Source organism: Protopterus annectens, chromosome 2.part1 (assembly GCF_019279795.1).
Source record: "Protopterus annectens isolate FY-2018-M chromosome 2.part1, PAN1.0, whole genome shotgun sequence".
Classification (NCBI taxonomy): domain Eukaryota; kingdom Metazoa; phylum Chordata; order Ceratodontiformes; family Protopteridae; genus Protopterus; species Protopterus annectens.
The window spans coordinates 673891444-673917840 of record NC_056729.1 but is presented as its reverse complement, the minus strand read 5'-3'; the positions used below and the strand labels follow the sequence as shown (position 1 = coordinate 673917840).

At 43.9% G+C, this 26397-nt stretch overlaps 1 protein-coding gene across 1 annotated transcript in view; it reads right to left on the bottom strand.

Moving 5' to 3' along the window:
• Positions 1 to 26397, bottom strand: part of VPS37A (VPS37A subunit of ESCRT-I) — a 1253527-nt gene that overhangs the window by 354999 nt on the left and 872131 nt on the right. The gene's annotated exons all lie outside the window — the stretch shown is intronic.

Below are 26397 nucleotides of genomic sequence, written 5' to 3'. Positions count from 1 at the left end.
TCTGATAACCATTTTGACAATGTTACTTTAGAAACTGGAAGGCCTTGTCTGTTGTTAGCAAATGAAAGGAACAACTGATCTGATTTTCTCATTTCTTTAGTTCTATGGAGACAAACGCAGTTGTCTATGTACATCCAATTGGTGTAATTTGTATTCTTGTATTCTGCCTTGTTGGAATGATTAGGGGGAAAAAACGGAGTTAAATGGATTGATTCAAATTGTGGTCTGAACAAACTTTAGGTAGAAAAGATGGATTAGTTCTCAGAGAAACCCTGTCTTTGTGAAAAACTAGGTATGGAAGGTGTACACCGTGCACACATCTGGCAGAAGTAATAGCAACTAAGAAAAGAGTCTTCTGAGAGAGAATCTTCAAGGAACATGATGCTGCTGGTTCATAACGTGGCAGTATCAAGGAGGCAAGAACCAAATTGAGATCCCAAGGTGGAAGTAGCTCTTTCACTGGGGGTCTAAGTAAAGATGTACCTCTCATGAAGGCCTTACAGAGTTTGTGAGACTTTATGCTGGCGTTAGAAACTCCGACATGAAAATTTGAAATGGCAGCTAGGTGTACTCTGATGGTAGCAGCAGCTGCACCAGATTGAAACAGTTCTGCTAGGAAATTCAAAATCTCGTGTACAGGAGCTGTAAAAGGATCTAAATTCTTGGAATCTGCCCAGTAAGAGAATCTTTTCCATTTGCTAGCACAGACTTTCCTTGTATTTGCGTTATGGGAGGAAACAATCTCACGCACTGCTGGGGAAATATTGGGGAACCTGGCTAAGATTGGAAGTGGAGTAACCAAGCTGTGATAAATCAAGAGGTCCGGTACTGGGTCCAGAATCCAAGGCTGAGCTAGAAGGTGGGGCTGAAGGAACGGAAACCAAATCTGTCGAAGCCAATAGGGGGCAATGAGGATCATTTTGCAACCAAACGATTTTTCTTTCTGAATGACTTTTGGAATTATAGGAAGGGGAGAAATGCATAAAGGAGTCCCTGAGGCCAATCGTGGACTACAGCATCCCTGGGTGTCTGACCCTGAGGAGGAACAAGGGAGAAGTAGCTTCTGCATTTGTTGTTGAGGGGAGAGGCAAATAGATCACAGCAAGGCTGGCCCCATTTGCGGAAATTAAGATCCACAATTTCCTGTTTCAGAGACCACTCGTGAGGCATGAGGATAGCTCTGCTGAGCCTGTCCGCTATTACACTGGATGTCCCAGGGATATGCGTTGCTATCAGAAAATGTTGGGAGGAAATCGCCCATTGCCAGTGTCTGAGGGTCTCTTGGCACAAGGGGTAAGACCTGGTTCCGCCCTGTTTGTTGATGTACCAAACCACTGACATTGTCCGTCTGTACTGCAATAGTCCCGGCAGGGAGAGAGTCTTCAAGAGCATGCAACAATAGCAGCACTACTCTCATCTCTAGGACGTTGATGTGCAAGAGGTACTCGTGAGGTTGCCAAGTGCCTTGGGCTGTCTTCCCTAGAGAATGCCCCCCCCCCCATTCTATCAGAGACGTGTCCGTGGTCACTATGGCAATCAGATGGGGTACCATGAAAGGTCTTCTGCCCTCAGAAACTAGTGGGGAGACCATCCACCAGGAAAGGTGTCTTTTGCACAATTCCGTAATTAGCATCATGTGAGATATGGGTAATTCCTGGAAGGACCATTATGTGAAAAGAAGCCACTGAAGGATTCTCATGTGAAAGTGTGTTAAGGGGACTAGAAGAATGGCAGATGCCATGGACCCCAGAGCTTGAAGAACATATTTGACTTGAATTCTTTTGCTCCTCAGGAGAAGTGACACTTGTTTTCGAATAATGGAAACTCTCTCCTGAGGCAATTTTACAATAATTTTTCTTGTGTTTAGCTCTGCTCAGTGGAAGTGGTAAGCATTAGGTAACCTGATTACCACATAAGGAGTGGTTCTGGCCTAGAATTTGTAGTTATTGGTTGTTTGGGCAATCTTCCATCTCTCTCAACTTTCTGATTTGAAAGCCTGCATTTGCATTTGTTTCTGTCCTGTAACTCGTCTAGTGCAGATACAGATTATTAGTTTTAGCACTTAAATTTGCTTATTCATGCTCAGCACTTGTTCAGAACTTGTAAGCACTAAATAAGCTACTAATTACTATAGCACTCAATCTTCCTCATTACCTAGAGGAAAACAGTTTTTGTACTTACTTTTCTCACTGGCATTGAGAAAAACAGCTCTTGTACTCACTTTCCTCACTTACCTAGAGGAAAATTGTTTTTATTCAGGCATGTCCAAGGGTCAGCTCCCAGTGTTCTCCCCTGTCTATCTGATGAATCTGGGCATCTTGAGGCAATGTAGAAGTTGCCTCATGTACACAGACAACCCTCTCCTCCTACCACCCAACACTACAACCTGTGAGAGATGCACTTATCTAGCTAAACTGGAGGTAAAGCTCTCTCCAACCAAGACTGAACCTGACAGTCATGAGGAGAAGGTAAACATTTGCACCACACCACACTCATCACAGTCTCACTACGTCTACACCACCAAAATCCACACATAGAAACTCAAAACATTCGTGGAGGCTGTCAATAATTATCTGCCTAAGCAACAGAGACCTCCAAAGCAGAAACACAAGCAACCTCCATCCCCCAACACAACCCAAATGACACACAGCCCACAGACTGCCACTCAAACACAGCCAATAAGGCAAAACAACATACCCAACACACTAGTCATAGGTGACTATAGTCAGGCAAACTGATGTCCCATTCACCAGGCTAAACAAGGAGAAGGTTACTGTCAGCTGCCTGTCGGGTGTCAGGATCCGCCACATAACCCACGCACTCAGGTCACTCCACAACAAGTACAAATATGACTCTGTCATTGTCCATGTTGGTGTGAATGACCCGAGATGTACCTCCCTGGACTACATGAAAAGAGACATGGAAGAGCTCTCCGATCTTGTAGCCTAGGCAGGTATGACCCTAGCCCTGAGTAGCATTCTGCCATCGCCCAGAATGATACTGCAGTACAAGGACAAAATGACTGACTTCAACAATTGGCTAAGCTTCTGGTGTCATTCTAAGGGGATCCAGTATCTGTCTGCTTGGGATGACATGGTCAACATACCATGATGCTTTGCCACAGATGGCCTGCACCCGTCGCCCCTGGGATTCCCGATACTGGCTAAGGCTCTTGCTGCCCCTATAGTGCCTTTTTTAGGCAGGGTTCAAGTAACAAATTCACCACCATAACAGGAACAAGCAAGTAAAAACTGAGGGTAATGCTACTCAATACTAGAAGTCTAAATTTCAAAATGCACTCACTCGAGGCACTCCTTAAAATGGAGAACATCGATATCTGTGCAGTGACTGAGACCTGGTTCTGGGCTCCAGAGAGCACCCCTGCACTACCAGGCTATTACTCATACCACACTTTTCGGCCATGTAACCTGGACCGAAACACCAAAAGTGGGGGTGTGTCCATATTCATTAAGGATATCCACACCTCCAGGCTAGTTGCTCAGCATAATTCATCCGAGGTTATCCAAGTGCAACTAACTCTGGGCAAAACTGCAATCCAAACTGTAGCTTGCTACAGATCCCCCACCATGCCCCAGGATTCCCACTCCTCTTTTCTTGATGTACTGGAAAAAATTAGGGTTCAACCAAACACTCTAATAATGGGTGACTTCAACTACCCCACCATTAACTGGGAAATCTACTCATGTACCAACTCCTTAGCGCAACACTTTCTGGAATTCTTAAACTCCAATGCCCTAGATCAACTTATCCACACCCCCACCAGGGGCAACAATATCCTAGACCTAGTTATTATCAACATGAGTGACCGGTGTTCCACACCTGAAGTCAACTCCTCATTGGTCCGATCCGACCATAAGCTAATCACCCTTGATATCCACATCCCACCCCCACCCTCCATTAAGGAAACCACAGTAAAAAATTTCTCCAAAGCTCCTTCATGCTTCTTAACACAGAAGTAGTGAACTTCATGACACCCATGCAGATGGACAATACCGTTACAACTGCTGAATCCTACACAAATGCACTCTATAAGCACTTACATGAGTGCATGGATCGTGCTATCCCAAACAAAACCAAGACGCTATCCTCCAAAAAAAGGAAGCCAATCTGGTGGTCCCCTGCCATAAACAAACTGTACAACAGAAGGAAGAAACTGTTGCAAAAGAGAGTAAAATCCAATGAGTGGAGGAGCTCCCTGGTCAGCCTCAGTAAAAAGCTGAGATCCCTTATAAGATCCTCCAAAGCTAGCTACGAAAATAAAATCTCCACTAATTCCAAGGACAACCACAAAGCATTCTATAGCTATGTCAAGAATCTCAATGGCAACACCCAGATCTGCTCTGAGTTACAGCACAAAGGCACGAAAATTACAGAACCAACTGATATTGCCAACATCCTGGCAGATAGGTTCAGTGCTAACTTTACTCCCCCACCCCACCCCCTAAAGGGCCCATATCTATACAGGAAGAATGCAGAGTCCCTGTAATCACAACTACGCAGGTGAAAGCTGCATTCCCTAAAGCCAAAAACACAGCATCCATGGGACTGGACAACATCCCAGGCTGCATTTTACATGAACTTCAGAATGAACTGGCTCCTCACTTAAGCACCATGTTCAATAATAGCCTCGCATCAGGCTTTGTGCCCACTGAATGGCACACAGCAACAGTTATCCCACTCCACAAAGGGGGAGCCACCACTGATCCCGGGAACTATAGACCTATTAGCCTGATGAGCCTGGTCTGCAAGGCCATGGAACGTATCATCATGGAACGTATCATCATGGAACTCATAAACAAAGACATTGGTAACCTCCAAACTCAGGATCCCACCCAGTTCAGGTTTGTGAAAGGCAGATCATGCCTCCTGAACCTCATCGACTTCTTTGAGGCAGTCACAAAAGCCGTAGATGAGGGTAAGGTGGTTCACACAGCCTATTCTTGACCTCACCAAGGCTTTCGACACCATCCCCCATTCTGGAATTATAGCTAAACTCAATAAACCAGGAATAAATCCCTACGTCACAAGATGGGTTGCCAAGTGGCTCACTGACAGAACCCACGCTGTAAAAGTTGCAGACTCCAAATCTGACATCAAACCAGTGACAAGTGGAGTACCACAGGGTTCCGTCCTGGGACCGCTCCTGTTTGTATCTACTTCTCTGAAGTACAGGCTAACACAGAAGGCCTCTGGCTAACGAAGTTCGCAGATGACTGCAAACTAGGAGCCATAAGTCCCCAAATGATGTGAACATCCTACTAAAGGGCCTCTCTGAGACATGCCTGGTGTCAGAGCCATGGCCTCAAACTCAATGTCAAAAAGTGCAGTGTCATCCTCTTTGGTAAAAACTCTGTACCCATGAACTACCACATAGGCAGCAATCTACTTAACACCGAATGCGTGATAAGAGACCTTGGGACCCAGGTGGACAGTAGTCTCTCCTTTGATTGTCACATCACCACAGTAGTCAGGAAGTCCTTCTACGTGGCACAACTCATCATAAAAGGGTTCTCATCCAGGAAAAAAAAAGGTCATCGTTCCCCTCTACATGACTCTCATTAGACCCATTATAGAGTACAACGCCCCTTTTGGAATGTACCTCACAAGACATCTGCAGCAGCTGGAAAGGCCACAGAAGTACCTCACAAAGAGGATTACTGGACTCAAACAAATGCCCTACACTGACAGTCTCAAAAAACTCCAGCTTTATTGCATAGCATATAGTCTATTCAGAGGTGATCTCTGCCTAACATATAAAGCTGTGTCAAACCCAGAGCTGTTGGACATGCTACACCTAAAGAAATCCCAATTCCTCCGAGCTACATGCTCTAGGGACCTAAACCTTGTCAACACAATAAACAGGACATGCTGGAGGGATAGATTCCTATCCCAGAGACTTCCCATACTCTGGAACAGGCTACCCATCTATGTCAAGCAAAGTTCTTCATTAGCACTCTTCAAGAAAAATCTTGACGAGTGGATGGGAAATAGGAAATACACCCCGGGGATCACTTCTGTCTCTGCTCGACAGTGGCACAGGAAAATAACTTTCTTGGGTGGCGTAAGCCAGGGAATCTTGCTGGCTAGGCTTACGTAGGCCCTTGGGCCGATAGCCTAGTACTTACCTATGAACCTATGACAGGGCAACAAGGCAGATTTTTCGTAGTTTATTGTGATGCCTAGTTGAGCACAGGATGTGATGGTGTAATATCATGCTTCTATCAGCTGTTGCCTGGTGGTAGCAGTGAGGTGCCAGTTGTCCAGATAAGGAAAACACCTGGAATACCTGACATCTCAGGTGAGCCGTGACTACTGCCATGCATTTGGTGAACACCTTGGGGCTGTGGTGAGACCAAAGGGCAGAGCCCTGAATTGGTAATGACTGGCTCCTAGCCGGAAGCGTAGAAATCTCCTGAACCATCTGTCCATTTTTATATGATAGTAAGCGTCCTGAAGATCTATGGAGCACATCCATAGTTTCATAGTTTCATAGTAGTGTACTAGGCTATCTGCCCGGGGGCATTTACAAGCCTAGCCAACAGTGATGTGGCTTTACGCCACCCCATACTATGTAGTTGCGCCTCTCTAGTAGTGACACATGTGGAACCCCATTATTTAGTAAACTATACCTCTGTCTAGTAGTGACACTGAGGTCACTCCCGGGGTAAACTTGCGATCTCCCATCCATGCATCGAGATTTTTCTTGAACAGTGCCAATGAAGGGCTCTGTCTCACGTGAACTGGGATTTTGTTCCAGAGTATGGGTAACCTCTGTGTTATGAATCTATCCCTCCAGCATGTCCTATTCATATTTGTGCAGAGGTTGAAATCTTTAGCTCGTGTGGTTCTGGTGGATTTGGATTTTTGAGATGGAGCATGTCCATCAATTCCTGGTTGGACATGGCCCTGTATGTTAGGCACAAATCACCTCTGAGCAGGCGGTATGCTACTGAATAGAGCTGGAGTTTCTTTAATCTAGCTGGATAAGGCACATGTTTTAGACCTATGATCCTCTTGGTGAGGTACTTGGGGTCTTTCCAGTTGCTGCATGTGCCGGGTGAGATGCATCCCAAATGGAGCATTATATTCGATCATGGGCCTGATGAGGGAGGAATACAGAGGTACAATGACCTCCTTTGATCTGGATGAGAATCCCTTCATGATGAGATGGGCTAGGTAGAAAGTCTTTCTGACCACTTTGGCAACATGGTTGTCAAAGGAGAGGTCACTATCGACTTGAGTCCCCAGGTCTCTGATTACATCTTCTGTATTCAGTGGGTTATTGTCTACGTGATAGTTTGTGGGTACTTTGTTTTTCCCAAAGGGGATGACTATACATTTTTGGCGTTAAGTTTGAGGCCATGATTCCGGCACCAGTTGTCCGCTTCAGTGAGACCTTTCTGTAGGATGTGTGTGTCAGCAGGTGAATCCACTATGGCCAGTTTGCAGTCATCTGCAAACTTTGTCAGCCATAATCCTTCCATGTTTGCTTTCACATCTGAAAAATAAATGCCGAACAGGAGTGGACCCAAGACTGAGCCCTGTGGGACACCACTTGTGACGGGTTTTGAGTCTGACATGGCTCCAGCAATTTTAACCTTATGGGTTCTGTTTTTAGCCAATTTGCTACCCATCTTGTGACATATGGATTTACATTTAGGCTGCTGAGCTTGTCGATGATGCCAGAGTGTGGTATTGTGTCAAAGGCCTTAGCCAAGTCCAAATAGGCAGTGTGGACAGCCTTGCCCTCATCGATGGCACTAGTGACTGTCTCAAAGAAGTCAACCAGGTTTAAGAGGCAGGATCTGCCCTTTACAAAACCGAACTGTGTGGGATCAAGGGTCTGCAGATCACCAATGTCGCCATTTATGAGTTCCATGATGATCCTTTCCATAGCCTTACAGATCAGGCTGGTCAAACTTATGGGGCGGTAGTTACCTGGGTCAGTTGAATTTCCCCCTTTATGGAGTGGGACCACTGTTGCTGTGCGCCAGTGTTCAGGTACATATCCTGTGGTGAGGCTAAGATTGAATAGAGTTCTTAGGGGCGGGTTTAGTTCATCTTGAGTTCACGTAACACAACCGGGGATACCATCAGGTCCCATAGATGCTGTGTTTTTTGCCTTGTTGAGTGCTGATTTCACCTGTGTGTCTGTGATGACAGGTAGGTTACATTCAGCAGGGATAGTTACTTCATCTTTAGGGGTGAGGGAGGGAGAAATTTGCACTGAACCTATCTGCCAGAATGTTGGCAATGTCAGTAGGGTCAGTGAATTTTTGTTATTGTGTACCAGCTCAGAGCATATCTGAGAATTTCCTCCCAAGGTTCTGACATAATTGAAGAAGGCTTTATGATTGTCTTTGGTATCCTTGGCAATCTTTTTCTCAAAGTTTGCTTTAGATGATTTTATGAGAGAGCGTAGTTTTTACTTGTGCTGATCAGGGAAGCCTTTCCCTTGTGGGATTTGGCTCTGTCCTGCAGCAGCTTCCTTCTTTTGTTGTACAGTTTGTTTATAGCCGGGGTCCACCAAACCGGGCGTTTTCCCTTGGTGGAGAGGGTCTTGGTTTTAGTTGGGATTGCCTGATCCATGCATTCCTGGAGATGTCCATAGAAGGTTTTTGTGAAGGATTCAGCATTTTGGGATGTGGTTTCCATTGACCCAGTAGGCTTAAAGGATATCATTTCCAACTTAAGGAGCTCAAAGTCAGCTTTTGAGAAGTTTTTCACTGTAGTCTTTTGTTCTGGGGGTGGGGCGGATATGTACATCCAACGTGATCAGTTTATGATCAGATCTTACTAGTGAGGGGTTTATATCCGCGGAGCATTTGGACCCCATGTTTGTGATAATCAGGTCAAGTACATTATCTCTCCTCGTTGGAGAGGTGACCAGTTGCTCCATAGCATTTGAGTTTATGAATTCCAGGAATCTTTGGGCCAGGGTGTTAGGGCTAGAATAGTGGGCCCAGTCTATGTTAGTAATTGAAGTCACCCAATATGATGGTGTTTGGTGTGACATTCATATCCTCCAGTGTTTTCAGGAATGCTTGATGGGATTCCTGGGATTGGGAGGGTGTTCTATAACATGCGACCAGTTGTATGGCAGTTTTACCTATGGTGAGTAAAACTTGTATGGTTTCTGATGCTTCATGAGCAGCCACCAATCGAGAGGTGTAGGTGTCTTTATGTAAATGGACACTCCCCTCCTTTGTGGTTCGGCCTGGAACTTGAGGCCGAAATGCATGATATGAGGTATAGCCTGGTAGTGCTGGAGTACTCTCAGGAGCCTTGAACCAGGTTTCAGTTACTGCACAGACATCGATGTTCTCCATACTGAGAAGTGCTTCGAGTGCCTGCATCTTGAGATTTAGACTTCTGGCGTTGAGCAGCATTACCCTTAATTTTTTTCCATTTTGTTTTTATGGCGGTTGATTTGTCCTTTGAGCATTGCCTAAAAAGGCACTATGGGGTGGCAAGAGCCTTGGCCAGTATCCGAAGCCCAGTGGTGACAGGTGCAAGCCATCCCTTGAAGCAACGTGGCTTGTCCAGCATATCATCCCAGGCTGACAGACATTGTATCCCCCTAGAATGACACCAGTGATTAAGCCAATTGTTAAAACTGATCATTTTGTCTTTGTACTGAGGCATCATTCTTGGCGAAGGCAGGATGCTGCTCAGGGTCAGGGTCATACCAGTCTGGGCTACATAATCGGAGAGCTCCTCAATGTCTCTTTTCATGTAGTCCAGGGAGGTACGTCTCAGGTCATTCACACCCGCATGGACAATGACTGAATCATATTTGTACTTGCTTTGGAGTGACCTGAGTGCGTGTGTAATGTGGCGGATCCTAGCCCCCGATAGGCAGCTCACCGTTACCCTCTCCTTATTCAGCCTGGTAAGTGGAACATCGGTGTGTCTGACTATAGAGTCACCTATTACTAATGTCTCTGGCATAGTATTTTGCCTTAGGGGCTGTGAATGTGTGACACACCTGTTGCTTGAGGTATGTGTTGTAGGTGTTGTGTTTTGTCCTGACCCAGAAAGGGGAGAATGGACTGCAGTGTTACCATCCGGAACTTTTCTTTCTGTACAGACTTGTTTAACCTGCTGAGATCCAAAATTGGTCTCCAGTCCTCTGTCTTTTTGGGCACTAAAAAGAATCTTGAGTAAGTTCCGGATCCTACTTGGTCTGCGGGGACTTCCTGGATGGCCCGTTTTTCTAGCAGTCTTGAAACTTCTGTGACTGTCTGATCAATTAAGATTGGGTGGAACATCTGGGATGGATTTTTTTGAAACAAAAGGGGGTTGATGAAAGGGAATCTTGTAACCTCCGGATATAATGGCTAGTATCCATTTGTCCTTTGTAATATTTTGCCAGGCAGTTGGGAACAATGAAAGCCTTCCCCCGAATGCCTCCAGAGTTGAGCAGTCGGGCATCCCTTCAGGGATGTTGATGGGGTTTGGAAGAGAACATATTTCTGTCACGCTGATTTTGTGGACCCCCTCTGCCACGAGGGCAACATCTGCTATTGTTATTATTTACCCCTCTGCCCCTGGGGGAAAATTCACCACGTAAATCAGGCAAGGGTCCCTGAGATTTTCAAAACCACATCTTTCCACCCTTCTGACCTTTTGGGTATGGTCTAGTAGGAGTAGAAACAGACTCCGACATCAGAGAGTGTCTTGCCTTCCTGCTGGCACCTGGCAAGCGTGTCTTTCACCTAAGGCCCAAAGAGAGAGGAGCCATCAAAGGGGGTATTGGTGAAGGATGCTCTGAAAGGTTCCGCAAACTGATACAGCCACAGCCAAGAATATCTCCTAAGAGCTACTCCTGTTCCCGCAGCTCTACTCGCTCCATCGGCTGCATATGAAATAAGCCTCATGGAAGAGTTGACTATTGTATTAAGAGTCGCAAGCTGGGTAGCTACCTTGGCTGAAGCTCCCACAGCTGTAGGATCTTGTAGGGTACCTCCAAGCACTTTTAGGAGATCCCTCTGAAGCCTAGTAAAATGGGAAAGATAATTCAGGGACCTAAGGGAGGTCGCTGATGAAAACATTTGCTTCCCGTATCAGTCCATCGTACGAGAGTCTTTATTCAGTGGAGGGACAGATGAGGAGGGTTCAGCTAACTCTCTCTTTGTGGCTGCTGCTACCACCATGGCATCAACTGTGACACCTTTAGTTAAAAATTGTTTGTCTTGGGGAGCTGTGATGAATTTACTGGGCCTCCTCAGGACAGGTTCCATGGAATCTGGAGCTGACCAAGCCTTTCGAGACACTACAGACATGAGTGGATCAAAAGGCGGGGAACAAAATGCATCCAGATATACAGACTCATCCGCAGAAGGGGCTAGGGAAGTCCAGCTATGCCTCTGTCGGAGAATCTCAAGGATGTCCAAAAAGTAAACCTCTTCAGAGGGGGACATTGGGGACCCCTCCGATTCATCCAGGTCTGTATCTGAGGTGACAGACTCAGGTGAGTCTAGGTGCTTCCTCTTGCACTTTTTCTTCTGGGGAACCTGCTCAGAATGCTCTGGGGAGGCTTCAGAAGAAGAGAGTTCACCCAATGGGGTGTCCTGGGGCATAGGTTCCTCTACGCTTTGGGGCTGGAGGATGAGCAGAGGTTGTCACAGGCATCGAGGGGGACGGAGCCGATGGAACAGACAGTGGAGCCGTCTGTGGAGACAGCACTCTCCACATGACCTCAAAGGCATTACGGTCTCAAAACAAGGAGGGCTCCAGCTCTGAAGAGACAGGAATACCACCCTGCACCGAAGGCTACGGCTCTGAAGTCGATGTGGGAGCCTAGCTCAACTGAGCCGATGCTCCGAGAGGGAGAGTGGGGTTGGACAAGGGTCCGATGCCACTTCCCCCCTCAGAGCCAAAGAGAGAGCTTCGGCGCCCAGATACCTTGATGCGAGGAAGAATCGAGGTAATCGGAGCCTATGAGGATGTCATTGGAGCATCCATGGACTCTGGCTCCAAACTAAGTATAGTCAGTGGAGGAATCAAAATCGAAGTGGATGGAGCTGAAGCCTGTTGAGGTGGGCTCGAAAGCATTTTAGCAAGGGCCTGTGACTTAAGCAACCTACTGACCACTCTCTCCACATCCTGATCCGATAACCTCGAGGATCGAGAGGAGTGGGAAGATGAGCAATGAGTGGACTTGCTTTGGAGTAATGGTGATTGTCGCACCGAGCAAATCGGCTCCAAAGAAGGAGACCTAGCTGCTTTGTGGCTCCGAGATGGCTCCAAAGTAACAGTTGGAGCCGATGGAGGGGTAATCTTGTCGGAGCCAGATGGCACCAACACACTTTGTCAAGCTCACAGGTCTATTCCGAACATGGAGCCGACAGCTTCACTGGTTTCTAAGGTTTTACAGGCTGAGATGTTTTAGCCGGAGAATCCTGTTTTAATAATCCACAGAGGATAAGCTTCTTTTTCCACTCCTGCAGGACCCTTGGACTAAAGGCATGACAAATAGCACAAGAGTCCTGCAGGTGCAGAGCCCCCAAGCAATAAACACAACTAGTGTGCCCATCTATCAGAGACATCTTCTGACAGCATGAGTCACACTTTTCGAACCCTGAGGTTTTAACTTCCTTGGACATACTAAGAAAAAAAGAAGGAAACACCACACAGACACACTACAATAATAAAAATTATATTGATAAAAACCTTAAAAGGAGAGCCTCTAACTTAAATGACTGTTCTTAAGGGGGGAGGGGGAGAACTCTCCAACTTAAACGAGTTCAGGTAACCCAACAGAAGGCCTAGCGACTAAGTGGCGACAGCCAACACAGCACAAAAACACAGCAAAAGACAAAATAAGGGGTTTAGGACTAGATAACTTACAAACTACTATAAAACAGGGTAGAAAATACTACTTTTCAAGTAAATTATTGAATTTTAAGAGGAGAAAAAAAGTTATACTAAAGCCTGAGTCAGTATAGACGCAACCTCGCAGCTGAAGCGGCAAAAGAGATCTGGGGAGCTTGCGCTGGGCATTCTGGGATAAGGGGTAGCCTCGAGCCAGTAAAGAGCTCTCGAGCTACAGTAAGTGGCAGAGTCGGAGTCGAGGATCGGTTCTGAACCTATCCAGCAAGAACGAAGGTGAGACTGGACAACTTAACATCAATTGTTGTTCCTGAATATATATTGTGAATAATTTCCTTACTAATGTTGAATCAACATTATTCCAGTCTGTTTCTCATAAATTTAAGTCCCCAGATAATATTATTTTTCCCTCGTTTCATGCAAGAAATGTATGAATTCCTTTAAGTCATCTGCACTTGACTTTGGTGGTCTATACACTCCAACAATTGCTATATGTTCCAGGGATATCTTTATTGTCACAGTTGCACAGTCTACAGTATTTGTGTTATCACTGAATATATAATAATCACAGGTCTAATAATTCTTTAATTCCTATCATAACACCTCCACCTGATTTATACCCTGACAGAACTTGCTTCCAGTCGTTGTTTAACCATGTTTCACAAACACTAACATCAATCTTCTGAGAACATAGCAAATTTATTATTAATGCCCCTAGCATTAACGACCATCAAAGATGCATCAAATGTTACTGTGAGCTGTTAAATGTTCGACCTGTCAAAAATCCTGTCAATTGTTTGTCAAATATTGCAAAATATCTGCTGCAAAAATTCTCTTCCCTGATCTTGACAAATGCACGCCATCCTGTCTGAACAAGTATGCCCAAAACTAGGCTTGGATGGCCTACACAGTTCCACTTTTTAATAAAAACAGGACACTTTTTTATGTGGATATTTACCCAAAAAATCTTTTCATTCACAGTGACCTGATTATCATTTCTAGAGGTTATACGTGAAAAAAATGTCCTTATACCAGTACAAGCAATACTATCTGCATGGGCTGTCAGCTCCCTACTAACAGTCACAGAATCCTTGCAGATATAATTTGTACCAACATGAATAAAAACAGATCTGTACTTCCTTACAATAAAGCATTCCAAGGCTTGTTTCACATCTTCTATTTTTGCTCCTGGCAAGTATAACACTATTCGATGTTCATTATCTTCTCTGCAAACATAAGTATCAGTTCCTCTAATAACTGAATCTCCAATTACAAGAATATCTTTGCTCATTAGCTCTGAAGAATCTTCAACTTCTAATAAACTAATATCTGCTCTATCAATTGTTACAAAGGCTAGATCTTCATCACCATTAGTTTTATTAATCCCACTGTTTCATTGTGTATTAAATTCTCATCCAGCTGGCATTGCTGAGCCACGTAGTCAGCATCTGTCTTTCTCTTCTTTTTTCTTACAGTAATGTTCTTCAGTTCTTCCACATTCAATTCTGATTTCTTCCTTTTCAACTGCCCCTTACCTTCATGGTATTGAAGGGCTGTTCTCCAGCCTGTGTCTGAAGCATCTGTGCACACTTCCTGTACTTGAGGAAGAGGGTGAACTGGGAGGCCTGTAATGGTACAGAACTATTAAATCTACCAAGTTATTTCTTTCTTCAGGCAGAGAAGAAGGGGAATTTGGAACTCCACAGGGTGTGCATGCTGTAACCACACCGATTGCAGGTACAATTGCCATTTCCTAATGTGCATTTCTGCCAGAGGGAGCACCTGTATGGTGGAGGCCATAAAGCCCAGGGTCTTGACAAAGGTCCTGGCTGAAATGTGGGACAGAGGAATGAGGCTTTGAAAGAAGTCAGTGAGCTCCTGGGCCTTCTGGGTGGGGAGGGAAACCTTCATGAGGTCTGTCTGAAACCTGCATTCCCCAGGAAAATGTAGTCTTGTGATGGGGTGAGGGCTGACTTGTGGTAACGGATAGTGAATCCCAGGGAAGGAAGGATGCAGATTGTGCAGTTGATATCCTGCTGCAACCACCTCTGGACTGTCTGCTTGGAAAAGATCAGACAAGTATGGGAAGATTTGGATGCCCTGCAGTCTTCAGAATGCCACCACTGGTGCTAGGCATTTTGTGAACACCTTTAGGGCAGGAGAAAGTCCAAACGGCAAGGCAGTAAACCAAACCAATGGTTAGAGCAACAATTACATAAAACTGGTGTATATGAACAGGACCATATAAATACTTTTGTTACCTTAATGGAGGTTGTATTGAAGAACAACTATATTTATTTTGAGGGCCAGTACTAAACAAAAAACTGGAGTAGCAATGGGAGCTGCGTGTGCTCCTATTTATGCGAATTACATTATGGCCTACTGGGATCAAGAGTATGTTTTCACCAGTGAATATATGAAGTATATACAATACACCCATTTTTTGGATGACATATTTGTGGTATGGGATGGGCCAATTGAGATCATGAAGGTCTTTATAGATTATATTAATTGTACAGTACAATTTTTTAGGTTCACCTATGAATATAGTAGTGAGGAAATTTCATATTTAGATGTAAAATTGAAGGTCAATCATGTGAAAAAATGTTTGGTTTCTGGTATATACAGAAAGCCTACCTTTTCCAATTCTTACTTGAGCTATCAGAGCTGGCACCCTAACCATCAGAAAAAAGCAATAGTAAAAGGACAAATGGTTAGGGCAGCCAGAATGGTAAGCGAAAGTCAAGATTTTCTAAAAGAAATGGAGTTCATTAAAGGTATGTTCATTAATCGTGGATATCCTGTTGAATTGTGTGATTCCATTATGGAGGAAGTGAAATGTAAGAGGTTTAGTGGTGTTTATAAGGCAATTTTAACCCATGATTACCACAATGGGGGGGGGGGGCAAGTAAATACAGTTATTGGAGAAGTAAAAATAACAAAAAATGGAATTGATGTTAATACCAGTGTGGGGGAAACATTGTATTTTATCACTACATATAATTATGATGTGGATCACATAGTGGGAATAATAAACAGAAATTGGAAGTTATTAAAATTGGATAGTAACATATGGAGAAAATTGAACAACCCCCCAAAAATTGCATCTAGGAAAGGGAAGTCTTTTAAACAATTGCTTGAGTCAGCTGCAAACTCCAGTTAGGAGAATGTTAATTCACACAGGATTAAAGGGAATTTTAGGTGTGGTAGATGTAGTGTTTGTAAATATATTCTTGTTACAGGTGATAAAATTATTATTGAGGGAGAGGTTATTGGTATACATGGCCATTTTGACTGTCATGTTAAAAATGTTGTATATATGGCTAAATGTGAAGGTTGTCCAGCCTTTTATATAGGGAAAACCTGTAGGATGTTCAGGGATAGAGTTAGCAAACACATCCTGGATATTAGGCACATGAAAAATACTAAAGCCCTAGTTAGGCACATAGAGCAAAATCCAGAGCACAGATTTAGATTTTGTGTAACACAGCAAATAAAAAAGGATGGTCAGGGTGCAGTATTGGATGTGCATCTTGAGATTTGTGAAATGAGATGGCAATTGGCATTAAATGCTACAGTATTTCCAGGAATTAATGATAGCATAAGCATATTGACCCTATTAAAATTAAAACACATCTTGGGATGAAAATGTTATTTATAAAAAGATTTTAAGAAAGTTTTTTTATTTCTTATTGTTATGAAATGGTGTTTTCCAGAAAGAATTTTTTTAATTTCTTAACACAATTCGTGAAAGTTAATTTTATATTTTTTATATGATTAACTATTACTGTTGTTTTTTAGACATATTATTTTGTTATGTAATTTAAGAACTTTGGGTGTCATAAACGGTCTTTAGTTGATTGTATATGAAAATGTTTATTTTACATTTACATTTTGTGTATTTAACACATTTTGATATGTAACACAATATTGTGTAGATGGACTGAAAGTATAGTTTTTTTACTTCGAAGGGTTAATGAAGTTAGATTTAGGATATGCCTGTTAGATTGAGCTTTGTCTGATAGGGTAATTGAAGGGGTGGGATGTATTTGTTGTAGTGTATGAGTGTATAGAACATCAATGGAGTGGTTAAATGTGTTCATATTCTGAAGAAGTCTGTATAATAAAGACGAAACCTAGGTCACATTTGTGTATCTGGTCTGTATATTTGACTCTACCGTATCTGGTCAACAGGGTCCTTCCTGGTGTTTTCTGTATACTTGTTAGTAGTTTGGATTGGTGTCTTCCTTGTAGTAAACCAAAAGTGTCCAGAGACTACAGAATATCTTAGATATTTCCTGTAGCTGGGATGGATAGCAATATAAAGACAGGCAACCTTTATGTCTATTGAGGCCATGAAGGCTTGAGGTAAGATCAAGGGAAATAAGGTTTGTAAGGTGAGCATCCTGAAAGAGGGTACCTTCAGGTTGGTGCTTAGGAAGGAGAAGTCCAAGATGGGTCTCCAAGGGCCTTCTTTCCTTGCTACTAAAAACAACTTGGAATAGAAGCCCTTTCCCTTTTTGATAGGTGGGGACGTGTTGGATGGTACCTCGATCCAGAAGGCTTTGTAGCACCGGTAGGAACAGTGGTAGTTGTGCTCTGGGTGGTTGGGGGATGCACTAAAAGGTGATAGCGACTACCAGACCATGAAGCAACCCTTTTTTATGACAGAAAGCATACAAGAATACACAGTAATATTTCCCAGCAGGACTTGAAAGGGAGAGGTGAAGGGAAAGGGGAGGGGGGCAATGGGGTCCAGGTAGTCAGATGGACCCTGGGCTATCTGGAAAGGACTGCTTTGGAGGTGGGGTTTGTTGAGGAGTCCTAAAGGACTGTTCCCTCTTTCCAGAGCTCTTGGCCTTAGGTTGAGCTGGTCTGGATTGCCTCCTGACAAAGGCTGGTTGAGAGGAATAATTTTTCTGGAATTTTGGGACAGGAGATACTAGAATGTGTTTTAGATATTTCATCTCCTTCCCTTTCTCTTGCAAGGTTTTGAAAAGCTCAGCAGCCGCAGAGCCAAACAAGGCTTCATTGTCAAGGGGAGCATCCATCAATTTGGGTTTGATATCCTCTGCCAAAGGTTGTAGTCTTAACCACGCAAATCTCCTAAGGACAGACCCAGAGAAAGCTGCCCTAGCAGAAGCCTCTTTGGCATCATAGCTACATTAGAATGAGTGCCTGTTGACCTGGGAGGTAGTAGCCAGCAGAGATGTAAGCTAGTGTTTTATTCTCGGGCTCAGGCAGTTCAGAAATTATTTTGGACAACTGTGACAAGGTGCTGATGAGTATTTTGTTATATGGGTTTGGTAGTTGATTACTCTAAATCCAGGGGTGGTGGATGCATGTACTTTCTTGCCTAGTCTTTCCAAATGCCTGCTGTCCTTGTTAGAAGGAAGCAGGGAAGAAGCCTTGAGGGTTTATCAGAGGACACAGTGATGACTGATGGGTCAGCTGAGGGTGCTCTGAATAAATACTTACAGTCCGCAGACACCTTACAAAATCTGTCTTTTTTATGTGGCAGAGACTGTTGGTCAGGAGTCTTTCTAGAAGATACAAAAGCATCTAAGAAGGCAGGAAGGATAGGGGGTATAGCTAAGGGACTGGAAGTGTCCATTTGTAGTAGGTCATAGTAACATTTTTGAATATCCGTCATTTCACTGCTTTCCCACTTGAAATGTTCCTACATCCTGGTCAAAGTGTCACTAAAGGTATCTCCTCTGCTGCAGAATCAGTCCCATTACAATCTTCTTCTGGGGAGGCATAGTCAAGTGGGGAGGGGACATGGGTTGAATAAGCTAGTGACTCATCATCAGATGAGTAATCCTCTTCAGAGGATCTTTCTTCCCTTTCCCTCTTTTGAGGGGGAGCAGTCCAAGGGGATATAGGAACTGTAACCCCGGAGGGAGGTCTGAAAGACATGACAGCATTGAAGATGCTTTGGTAGAAAGGTTCCCAGTCCTTTTGAGGATTGAAAATAGGGGAGACATGTTTAATCTTCTGTTTCTTTTTACTAGGAATATCCATTCTGTGAAGTGATGGTGGGGCGGATAAAAGTCTACATTCAAAGTCTGAATCCACCTCCTCCCGAACAAGGATGGTCGGAATTCCTCGAGGGGCTTCAGAAATAATAAGTTGGGGTTCCCCTTGGCCATCTGATGTAGATGCCAGCAGTACCTCAGAGGACATGAGGTTATCTTGTTCCAAGGCAACCTCCTTTGTGTGTTCGGCCTGTGGCTCAGACAATGGCCTTAAACGAATCTCCAGATTACTGATAGTCTCGGGAGAGACGTCTAGTCCTGGAGGCATAGCCGAGGCTTCCGGCCTGAATTTCTTTGCCTTCCACTTTGCTAATGGTTTGGCTTCTGAGCTAGAGGGACCCTCCATACTTTTGGTGAGGAGTTTCAGTTGCTGACTTTCTAGATATATGGAAAGACAATTAAGCCTACTCCGTAAAGTTTTCAGGATGAATGACTGGCAGATAGGGCAGGTCTTACGGTTTTGGGAAGGACCAAGAAAGAAAAGGCACAGTTGATGGTTGTCCTTATGTGGAATCTGACGTCCACACTGACATTTGCCCTTCTTGGATGACATTAAATTTTAGACACAATCAAAAGCATGAAAAGGATTCCCCAACGGGGCACTTATCTGAAAGTTGAAAGTTTCTTCGGCGATCCGACCGTACATATGGGGAAATGCATTCTGTCTGGCGGCAAATAAGTTCTAAGGATATTGCATTTGTTAGTCACTTATAGTCTACTTCTAATACCAGACTATGTGCGACATACCATGCATCCTAGGCACTAAAGGCTTTTATATACTAGTCGACGTCAGGTCGCTTGGCAGGCAATCTCCCTTATGTAAAGAATACTGCAGCAGCAGAACAGAAGGACATGTACCCCAATACTAGGTAGTAAGAATACCAACAATGCAATGGTAAGAAGAAAATACTAGAAAACCACTAGTAATTGAAAAATATAACAGGCTCCAATAGTGCGCACGCAAGCGAGCGATTCAGTGTCACAATTTTTTTTTTGTAATAGGAGGTGAGCAACTATAAAACTCTTAACACAGAATAAAAAAGGTGAAAAAAGTATGAAACATTATATTAAGACAGACCCAGCCAAGGTGAGCCTGAGCAAATGAATTGCATCTGTCCTAAACAAGCAGCAAATGAGATCTCGGGTAATGCTGGGAAACTGAGGGGATTATGGATAGGGGGGAGGAGCCTGAGCTACAGATCCTAAAGTCTGGAAAAGTGTACAAAATCAGATCAGAGGTCAGTTGTGAAACCCAACCATTGAGGAATGGATGAAAAAGACATCATATCATATCCTAAATGAGTCGCCTCAAAGCCCTATCCCTGTACTCGGTCTTCTAAAGACTGTTGTGGGGTGATTAATGCTTGGCATACAAGGCATCCTTGGATCCTGCTCTGCTGAATCTTCTGCATATTCACAAAAGAAAAATCAGCAATACCTGATCTTAAGGGCTTAAATCTTGCTTTCAACATACAGGACATGTCAGAGGAAAGTACAGTTGTGTACACTTACCATAAATGCAGATGTTGAGTGTATTCACTGTTGGAGTCATTACATTTGGGTAATCTGCTGGCAGGTTGCCCTCAGTCGGCCTGAATTCCAAAGTCTTGGGTCCTGCATCGGTTGCTGTCTTCTCTTCTATGACGTCAGGTCGTCAGGGGTATAAAACATGCAGCAGACGCCATTTTCTTTAGTTTTTCTTGCCACCGATGTCAGGTGCCCCCAAAAAGGTATATTATATATATATATATATATATATATATATATATACACACATGCATCAATATAAACTTTACCTTCATCTACAAGCAAATACACCACATAGGTTGTAGAAGATAGAGAAGGAAAGATAAACTGTAGAATGACAGGGGGATGGCGGGAGGGTAACCTGGTCTGCAACAGTGAATACACTCTAACATCTACATTTATGGTAAGTGTATACAACTGTACTATGTTCTTCGTGTTTCACTGTTGCAGTCATTACATTTGGGGAGAATCCCAAAGCTGTGGTTGGGAGGCTGGAGCTAAACAGCATTAGGTGAAGCTATAAGGCCCTGCAGCACTGCAGTGGCAAAGCCTGCCCCGGACTTAGAGAGGCAAATGGTAATGCTTTGTAAAGGTGTGAACAGAACTCCAAGTAGCAGCCTCTAGAATGTCCTTGGTTGGTACTCCTCTGAGAAAGGCTGCTGAAGTAGCTGCAGCTCTGGTGGAGTGAGACCTAATGCCCTTGGGCACAGGTTTGCCATTGCGTAAGTAGCAGAAACGGATGCAATGGCTTATCCACTTTGAAATTGTCTGCTTTGAAATAGCCTTTCCTTCTGATCCTGCAGCATATAACACTAGTAATTGCTCAGTTTTTCTTAGAGCTTTAGTCCTGCTCAAGTAGAATCTTAGCTGCCTGTGTATGTCCAAGGAATGCAGAATTCTCTCCCCTTTGTTCTGCTGATTTGGATAAAAACTTGGCAGATGAATTGTGTGGTTAAGAGCTACACTGGAAATGACCACAGGCATAAAAATAGGATTTGTCCTCAGAGACACCCTGTCTGGGTAAAATATGATAAAAGGCTCTACAGCCATGAGGGCCTGTAGCTCTGAAACTCTTCTTGCTGAAGTAATTGCTAGTAGCAGAGCTGTCTTCCATGATAAGAACTTTATATCAGCGGTAGCAGCTGGTTCAAATGGAGGCAGATTGAGCTTTTCCAACACATAATTGAGGTCCCATGCAGGTAATGGTGATCTTCTAGGAGGCCTTAAATTTTTGGCTCCTCTAAGATACTGCTTTAGTAAAGGATGAGAAAAGATTGGTGGCTCTGTGTTGTAATGAGCCGAAATGGCAGAGGCATGGATTTTGATGGATGAGAAAGATAGGCCTTTGTCAAGCATCTCAGTTAAGTATTGTAATGTCTAAGGAATATGTGGTTCTGCTGTATCAGTTCCTTGTGCTTGATTCCAAGCACAGAATCTCTTCCATTTGTCAGCATAACATTTTCTAGTACTAGGCCTTCCACAATGACATCCATCACAGCTTTACTGAAAGGTGTCGTTTGTATGATTATAGGATTAGCCAGGCTGCCAGGTTCAGAGTCTGTAATTGATTGTGCAGGATCTGACTGTTTTGCTGGGACAGTAGTTGTGGTTTTTGAGGCAAGGTCCAAGCTGGGTATTGAGACAACTTCCTTAGGATTGGGTACCAGCATTGGCGGGGCCAGTCCAGGACAATTAATATCATCTTTGGCTTCTCTTGTCTGACTTTTGGGAGGACCTTGGGTAAAAGAGGCAGAGGAGGAAAGGCGTAAACTGATAGGTTTTTCCAACTGAAGGATAGGATGCCTACTTTCCATGCTTGTATGTGATAAGTCCTTGTGCAGAATCTTTTCAGTTGATAATTTTGAGGGGAGGCAAATAGATCTATGTCTGGGCTCCCCCATTTCTCTGTTATCATGCTGAAGACTTATGGATTTAGTTTCCACTCGGGAGAATCCATAAGATTTCTGCTTAAATCGTCTGCCATAGTGTTTTGTTTTCCTGGCAGGAATTGAGCTTGAAGATGTATTTGGTAGGTCAAAGCTGTATCCCACAGTGCCATGGCTAATCTGCAAAGGGGGTATGAGGGTGTATCCCCTTGCTTGTTTATATACCACATGACTGTAGTGTTGCCCGTCTTTATCAGTAGTTGTCCTGGATGAAGTAAGTCCTTGAAGGCTGTTAGGGCATTTTGAACAGCTAGCATCTCTTTCTGGTTGATATGTAGATGCATTTGATTTGGTGCCCATATGCACTGAATGCATCTTCCTGCCATGTGGGCCCCCCAGGCATAATCTGATGCGTCTGTTAAGGTTTGGCTGGCAGGGGATAGAGTGAAGGGCCGTCCCATGTTTTAGTGACAGGCCTTTGCCCACCACAGAAACTCCTGTTGCAGGCAGGGAATGAGAGGAATCATTGTTTCCAGACTGTGTGAATGTTGACTCCATAAACTTTTTAGGTACCATTGAAGTTTCCTCATATGCAGTCTTGCATATGGAATTAGTAGGATGCAGGATGCCATGAAGCTGAGAGCCTGCAGAATTTGTCTTGCAGAAGACTGGGTTTTTGTTGCCATCAGTTTGAAGTAGTCAGTTGCCTTTGTTTGTCTGGCATGAGGTAAGCCATCTGGGCAGTTGTATTCAAGCTTGCACCCAGGAATGTTATCTTTTGAGAGGGTACCAGTTGTGATTTCTTTTCGTTTATTGTGTACCCTAGGCATGTTAAAAGTCTTTTCACAAACGCCAGGTGTCATAGAAGAGTGTCCTTGTTCTCTGCATGAATGAGACAGTCGTCCAAGTAAGGATATATTTCTATGCAAGATGCAATTACTGGTGCCAGGCACTTTGTAAAGACCCTGGGCGCAGTAGATAAGTCAAAGGGCAGTGCAGATAATTGGTAATGCATTAAGCCAGCCTTGAATCTGAGGTATCTTCTGCATGACTGTCTTACTGGGACATGCAGGTATGCATCTTTTAGGTCTAAAGTCACCAGCCAAGCATTCTTGCCCAGCATGGGCAGAAGCTGCTGCAAAGTGAGCATTTTGAATTTTGGAATGTCCAGGTATGTGTTCAAAATCGATAAATCCAGTATTGGCCACCAGGCCTTCTCCTTTCCGGGTACGAAGAACAGTCTTGAACAAAAACCTTGTCCTTTTTCCTGTTCTGGTACTGTCTGAATGGCCCCCATATCCATAAGGGACATAACTGGTTTCTGTGCCTCTGCCCACTGATTTTTTGGCAGATCTGGCCAACCATTTGTCATCGGCAATTGTGGAAATGGAATCTGTATCCCTGTGATACGATGTTTAGTACCCACTTGTCCTGGGTTAACTGCCAATTTTGAGCAAAAAGTGCTAATTTCCCCCTATGGGTGCTGCCAAAAGATAAGAGCTTGGTGTAGGCAGATGGAAGTCATTGGGATTGCTTTCTGTAGGTTTGCACTTTATCTCCTCCAGATTTGGAGGCGGATGCGCCCCATTGCTTTGACCTGTATGAGTCTTGAGCCTGGTACCTGGAACCCTTAGGGCATCTGGATTTGCCCCTTTGAGCTCTGTCTGACAAAGGAAAGGACCAATTTTTTGTAGGCCAGTATCTACTGAACCTTGGTGGCTGCACTTGTTAAGAAATCTTCAACAGTTTGCATAGACTTAGCTTTGTCTTCCATTTTCTTTAAAACCTCTTCTGCCTTAATACCAAACAGAATCATGCTGTAAAGGTGCATCTAGCAATTTAGCTTTAACATGATCAGGCAAATGTTGTTCTTTTAACCAGGCATGCCTCCTAATCACAGATTCAGTAACTGCGGCCCTGCAGGAGGCCTCTAAAGAATCAAAACCACATTGCAAAGTATGCTTTCCAACTTGTTCAGCTGCATGCAATAATTCCTGCAATTCTTTATTTTCTGCACATTCTGAAATCAACATAATTTTCTGTTTCAGCAATCCCATAACATGTTGTTGGTACTTAAGCATATGAAATTGACAATTTAAGGCCCTGATTGCCAAGGTTGCAGATGTATAAACCTTTTTCCCCCATCTGTCCAGTGCCCTAAAATCTCTGTCAGAGGGGGTAGGGTTTTTTGCTGTTGAGGCCTTAACTCCCTTTGGACCCTGTGAAATAGTTTCAGGATCAACAGCAGGGTTTCTAAATAAAAATGTATGTGAGTTGGGGACTCTAATATCTATCGGGCTTACTGGGAGCCGGTGGTAAGGAGTCAGGGGTCAAGCTTGACTCCGGAAACACATCATCCACAATGTCTAAAACAGGGGGAATGGCTAAAGGCTTGTGCTGAGGGAGAAGAATGAAATCCTTGAGCCTCTTTTTTGATTCTGAGAAGTCTTGACTCTCCCAGTGAAAATGCTCCCTCAATGTATGCAAGGTTTCTCCAAATGAATAATCCTCTGGAGGAGATGCAGATGGAATAGACTCCTCAGCATCAGAATCCTCATAGGGAGGTATAGATAATTCCTGATCAGAAGAGGAATCAGAAGAAATAGAAACCTGATCTGAAGATTCATAATCAGTGTCTTGCCTAGGTCTTTTATCTGGAGGGGGATGGGTACCCCTGATCAAGGTAATAAGGTCTTCAGCCATTTTGATCATCTGTTTTTTAGGCATAGAGGCCTGTGCACGTGGCTCATGCATCAGTTTTTTAGGTTTAGAAGTTGCTTTTGTCTTGGGTTTTGCAGCTGTCGTCGGTTTGATGTACAAATGTTGAGGTCTGAATACACCCTCAGAAGCCGGTGCCTGCTCAGCGGCTCCGGACCCATCCGAGGGAGATACATCCATCGGTCCAATACCTTGAGTATCTTGCGACATGCCGGACTCCACATGGATGTTGGTAGAGGCCTGTGACTCGAAGGTAGCGGGTATCAGGGGCTGCGAAGGTGCCTCACTTAGTACAGGTGAACCGGCGACTGGCTTAGGAGAAGCTTCGTCTGTTTTGGATCTCGACTGCCTTTCTCTGTCCTTTTCTTTGCGTTTTTTATGTACTCTGGTAGTCAGATTGCTATCTGACGACATTTCTGGGTAGTTAAATCGGTTTCCAAAATACTTTGACGCAAAAATATGCCAACGCTTAATAGTGCGTTGGTTAAATCTAGCACAAAATTGACAGCCAGGACGTTGTGATTAGGGCCTAGGCAAGGAATACAGTACAAATGGAAATCCTTATGAGGTATTTGTTTCCCACAAGTAATACAATTATTAACTTTTTCTGACACCAGTAAAGAGCAAGGAAAAAGTTTCCCCAACAGGGTACTTAGCTTTAGTGAAGACTTCGGTTCTGAAACTCAAACTCGAATATTTCAGTAGTCGGTCGACTGGCACTTGCGAAATGCTTCTGCTTCGAGCACCACGCAGCAAGAAAGACTAAAGAAAATGGCATCGGCTGCATATTTTATACCCCTGACGACCTGGCGTCACGGAAGAGAAGACAGCAACTGGCGCAGGAGCCAAGACTTTTGAATTCAGGCCGAATGAGGGCACTCTGCCAGCAGATTACCCAAATGTAATGACTGCAACAGTGAAACATGAAGAACATCCAGCATGCATCTCAGGGAATACCTTTTCTCTGGTGCAGGCTTCCCAGCCATGCGGAAGCACAGTTCTTCTCTAAACCAATTCAAACATCATCTGGACTACTGGATGGGGAATAAGAAATTAACCTCTTGTCTGGCAGCTACATATGAAATGAACAGATGCAGCCTGTAATTGCTTGACTACTGAAGCCCAAGCTTATAATATACTCCTTAGAATAATCTTAATTTATCAGATACATTCAGGACACATGTCTAGCCTTAAAAAGGTCCCTGTGGTTAGTAGCCTAGTGTATACTTATGAACATATAAAACAGAACAAGTGGCAGCAGCCCTGGAAATGGTATCTACAGAGTGAAACTACACAATGCAGATTTATCCTCACAAGATTCAGAGGTAGTTACTAGACATACAGTCCAGAAGATCATTAATGAGTTTATCCCA